Source organism: Benincasa hispida, chromosome 4, assembly GCF_009727055.1.
Source record: "Benincasa hispida cultivar B227 chromosome 4, ASM972705v1, whole genome shotgun sequence".
NCBI classification, from domain to species: domain Eukaryota; kingdom Viridiplantae; phylum Streptophyta; class Magnoliopsida; order Cucurbitales; family Cucurbitaceae; genus Benincasa; species Benincasa hispida.
The window spans coordinates 47,276,652-47,282,651 of record NC_052352.1 but is presented as its reverse complement, the minus strand read 5'-3'; positions in this window follow the sequence as shown (position 1 = coordinate 47,282,651).

The window sequence follows — 6,000 nt, the reverse complement described above, 5'->3', positions numbered from 1 at the left end:
CTCTAGAGAACACTAACGTAGGTTTGGCCTTTGGATCTATTATAGAGGTTTCCTAATTGCTTGATGTGCGTTAGTTATGTACACTAAACTACTGGCATGCATGTAAGAAGAAACAAGAGTTCATAAACAGAGAAAAAGGTTTCGTCCATGATTGCCTTAAGCGTAGATGATATCCGTTGATTTCCTAGTGGGAATAACAAGCCTATATAAGCACAACGACAATGAAATGGAAATGGTACAGATGTCTGCTAAAATCTAAGTGTATGTGTGATGCATTGGAGATTTGTTCTTTAATTCATGCTCAACATCTCTCGATGCGGATGCCACACTTATCCTATCTCTAGGATTTATTCGTTAGTTAAAATGGACAGACAAGTAACATGAATAATTTTGTCTCTAGAATTACTTCATGCCCTAGTTTAATGCATCCAACAATTAACTACTCTCTCGAGTGACTAATTGTGTTTTCACTTCAATCAACTGATTAAGTGAATTCAAGCAACAAATTTTATGCACTTATTAAGCCAAAAGATTCACATACACAACAACTTTGAAAATTACAAATGGAGAGGTCTCTCTTGAGCTTCTCTCTGGCAACACCTCGTTACCAACCGTGGAAATTGACTATCATCCTTTCTATTTCTTGCTTGCAGTTGGTAGAAGTGAAAAATTACTAACTCTCTAACTAGCTAACTGGCTAACTGGCTAACTCCTTCATTTGTAGGCAACTCCTCCTTATATAGGTAATCTACTCAACCACTTAGTGATGTGATTGCATTAAATTCCATACCCTGAGACAGCCACCTGCCATTCTACCTTAATCAGACTCCGCGAATAGATGCCCATGCCCGCAAGTTCTGATTTGACGTGGATTGCACGAGCCAAATGTATCTTTCATGTGTTGGGTAAGCTGGATGCATGCCCTTTGCGTTGGCTTTGTCTACAACACTTAGTGAATTTTTTTTATTTCTATATTAAAGTGTGTTAGTGATGTAGTTTTTTTTTTTTTTTTTTTTTAATTTTGCATTAAAGTGTGTTAGTGATGTAGTTTTTCACTTAAGAAGATACTTTTGCATGAGTTTATCACATATATACAATTTCATGTGTTTTCCTTTATAATGAGTGTGTTTACATCACTTATAATCCTAATTATTCCAAATTTGAGAGAATAATAACTTGTATTTCTACAAGTGATCAGTGTATCTTGGCAAGCTTATCTATAGTCTTGGGCAAGAAGCATGTGCTCATGCTCACTACCTGTGAGATTATGGAGTCCTTGAAGGGAATGTTTAGATAATTGTCCACTCAGCTCAGGCATGCCACTCTTAAATACATCTTTAATTCCAGTATGAAAGATGGGCCTCTGTTCGAGAACATATTCTAAACATGATGGTCCACTTTAACAAGGCAGAGATGAATAGGCATGTCATTGATGAAGCTAATCAGGTTAGCTTTATCTTGGAAACTTCACCTGAAAGTTTTCTGCAGTTTCGTACAAATGAGCTATAGACTATAACCTGACCACCCTACTCAATGAGCTACAGACTTATCAATCCTTCACGAAATCAAGGGTCATCCTCTAAGAATTTCAACAGAGGTTCGACTTCTAGAACCAAGTCTATACCATTTTCTTCCGGTACAAAAAAGTGGTAGAAGAAAAAGGGAGACCTGGGGAAGGCTAACCCACCAACTGCTGTCCTAAAAAGTAAGAAGGCCAATACTGCAAAGGGAACATGTTTCTATTACAACCAAGAGGGATATTGGAAGAGGAACTATCCCAAATACTTAGCATAATGATTTAGCCTTGCAAGGTAAATGTGATTTACTTGTGTTGGAAACATGTTTAGTGGAGAATGATGATTTAGCCTGGATAATTGATTTAGACGCTACTAACCACGTTTGTCCTTCATTTCAGGGAATTGATTCCTAACGGTAGCTAAAGACTCGTGAGATGATGATCCATGAAACATTGTCTCAGTGAAAGTAGTGAGAGGACTTCGACTCTGTTTATAGAAATCATATATTTTATTAGATAATATATATGTTGTTCCTAGTTTGAAAAGGAGCCTGATTTCTGAAATTTTTTTATTAGAACAAAAGTACTCTTTAAATTTCAATGTAAATAAAGTGTTTATTTACAAGAATGGTGTAAATATTTGTTCTACATATCTCGAAGATAACCTTTATGTGTTTAGGCCGTTAGCAATAAAGGCTCTCCTAAATATTGAACTGTTTAAAACTGCAGTAACTCAAAACAAAAGACAGAAAATTTCTCCTAAAGAAAATGACTAACTTTGGCACCTAAGGCTAGGTCGAGTAAATCTCAATAGTATTGAGAGATTGGTTAAGAGTGTACTTCTAAGTGAGTTAGAAGAAAATTCTTTACCTGTATATAAATCGTACCTCAAAGGTAAAATGACTAAGAGACCTTTTACTAGAAAAGGTCATAGAGTAAAAGAGCCCTTAGAAGTTGTACATTCGGACCTATGTGGTCCTATAAATGTTAAGGCAAGAGGAGAGTTTGAATATTTCATAACTTTCATTGATGATTATTCAAGATATGAGTATGTTACTTAATGCAACATAAGTTTGAAGCCCTTGAAAAGTTCGAGGAGTATAAGGCTAAAGTTGAAAATGCATTAAGAAAAAGAATTAAAAAACTTCGATCTGATCGAGCTGAAGAGTATATGGATCTAAAATTCCAAGACTATTTGATAGAACATGGAATTATATCCCAACTCTCAACACCTGGTACACCTCAGTAGAATGGTGTATAAAAAAGGAGAAATCGAACTTTGTTGGACATGGTTCCATCTATGATGAGTTATGCTTTCTTACCTGACTCGTTTTGGGGTCATGCAGTATAAACTGCAGTCTATATTTTGAATTGTGTTCCATCCAAGAGTGATTCTGGAACACCTTTGGAGTTATGGAATCGTAAAGGTAGTTTATGCCATTTCAGGATCTGGGGTTGCCCAACACATGTACTTGAGGCTAATCCTAAGAAATTGAAACCTCGTTCAAAATTGTGCCTATTTGTAGGTTACCCCAAAGGAACGAGAGGTGGTTACTTCTACGATCCTAAAGATAATAAAGTGTTTATGTTAGAAAAGGACCAGAATAAGGAGCACAAACCATGCAGTAAGATAGTATTGAATGAACTTTCCAGCAAAATTAATGAACCATCAACAAGAGTTGTTGAAGGGACAAGTACATCAACAAGAGTTGTTTAGGTTCATTCATCTAGTAGGTCACATCCACCTTAACTAGGAGCCTCGACATAGTGGGAGGTTGCGAACTCGGCTATTCATTATATGGGTTTAATAGAAACTCTAGTCGTCATATCTGATGGCAACGTTGAGGATCCATTGTTCTATAAGAAGGCAATGGAGGATGTAGACAAAGATGAATGGATCAAAGCTATGGATCTTGAAATGAAGTCTATGTATTTCAATTCGGTCTGAGATCTTGTAGATCAATCCGATGGGGTAAAACCTATAGGTTGTAAATGGATCTACAAGAGGAAAATGGGTGCAGATGGGAATGTGCAAACCTTCAAAGCTAGACTTGTGGCAAAGGGTTATACCCAGGTTGAGGGAGCCGACTATGAGGAGACTTTCTCACCTATTGCCATGTTGAAGTCTACCAGGATACTTTTGTTCATTACCGCATACTATGACTATGAGATTTGGCAAATGGACGTTAAGACTTCCTTTCTAAATGGAAATGTTGAGAAGACCATCTATATGCAACAACCAGAGGGATCAGGTTAAGAGTGAAAGGTTTGTAGGCTTAATCGGTCTATTTATGGATTGAAAGAAGCTTCTTGATCTTGGTGAAGGAATGAAATATCATGCAACAGAAGACTTCAGAATCAATAAGTACATAAACTACATTTAATTTGAGTTTTAAGCATGTTGTTTATAAGATATTCAGAAAAAGGGTTTGAAACACATATTACCTTTGAAATTTTTCTTCTCAAATTCAACTGAAATCCACCAAGATAGAGCTTGAAACTTCAAGAGGACTACCACCAAGATCTTCTCTACTATGCTCAAGCTGGAACGTGTGGTGGAAACACTTAAATCAAGTTGAATTGATGAAGAACAAGTGAGGGATGTGTAGGATTTTCAGTTTTTCACTTCAGCAAGTAAAACTCATAATGCCTTGATGATCTTCATGCATAGAGCTTCAATATATAAGTAGAATTCATGCAAATATACAGGGTTGCATGACGGATAGCTCCAACTTGAAGATCACTACAAGAAGGTATTGGATTTTGGTGATAATCCATCAACATTTGTTAGTGGGTTTTTCCCAAAAAATGGAGAAATCCCATTAACTTAAAATGATTTCAAAAAATCATTTCATCTTTTGTTATTTAAATTCGTTTTACAAAATTAATTTAAATAAAACTAATTTTAATTAATTTTTAATTAAACTTTTTAATTAATTTTAATTATCAATTTCACCAATAAATCAATTTTATATTTAAATCATAATTTAAATATTAATTGATTTTCGAATATCGTTTAATTTTGATTAAACTAAACGTTTTTAATTGTATCATATACAATCAATCGAAAACCTTAAAATTGAATTCGAACATTTCAAATTCATAATCCTAATTTCATACATCAATACTCAATTTATTATTCCAATTTAATGAGCTAGTAGAGGGACCTAATGGACCTACAGATCATGAGCTCCAACGATCTGTAATTAATTCATTAAACTCTTTAATCAAATTAATTACTATTTGTTAACTATCAAGACATACCACTATAGCTCGATAGTTGCACTCTCCTTACTGTAGATATATTTCTGTCCATATAAACCATAATCAGTAAGTTGATCCTTCACAGGTCGTTCGTAATTACAACTGGGTCAAAATTACCATTTTACCCCTGTAAATACATCTTGTTCCTTAAGTTCCCACTGACCCTCCAATGAACAATTTCATTCATAATACTACTGCAAGTTCTAGGACATTCCCAACAATCTCCCACTTGGACTAAAACTCCAGTGAGAATAAATATATGCAATGTAATGTTGAGAAACATAAAGGAAAAATACAATAAATTAAGCATCTCTAATACCATAGATATTCTCCCACTTGCCCTAGATTATGTTGCTCGGAGTCCTAGTCCAACCAGGTGACCCTCAAACACTTTAGTCGAGATGGCCTTAGTAAATTGATCAGCAAGGTTGTCTTCAGAGGCTATCTTCGTGACGATCACGTCTCCTCGGTGTATTATCTCTCTAATGAGATGGTACTTCTCTCAATATGTTTTCCGCATTTGTGACTCCTTGGTTCTTTTGAGTTAGCACAACACCACTATTGTCACAATACAGTGTGATAGGAAGGTGCATATCTGGAACTACTTTCAAGTCAGCCAAGAATTTGCGTAGCCATATTGTTTCTTTATCGGCTTCACATGCGGCTATGTATTCTGCTTCCATTGTGGAGTCAACAATACAAATTTTCTTAATGCTTCTCCAAACTATAGCTCCTCCATTGAGAGTGAAAACTGATCCTGAAGTAGATTTCCTTGAATCCACGCCAGTCTGGTAATCAAAATCAATGTATCCGGTAAGGATCAAATCCTTAGGTCCATACACAAGCATATAGTCCCTCGTTTTCCTTAGATACTTGAGGATGTTTTTTACAGCAATCCAATGACTGTGTCCTAGATTGGATTAGAACTTGCTGATGATTCCAATTATAAAGTATATGTCAGGTCGTGTACATAACATTTCGTATATCGAACTCCCAACTGCAGATGCATATGGAATTCTTGTCATTTCCTCAACATCTGAAGGTGTCTTAGGACACTGTTCCTTTGACAAATAAATTCCATGTTTAAAAGGTAACATACCTTTTCTAGAATTTTGCATATTATATCTTGACAACATCTTGTCAATATAAGATGCCTGAGATAGTGTTAGGGTTCTATTCTTTCGATTCTGAAATATCTGTATTCCTAGAACGTATTGAGC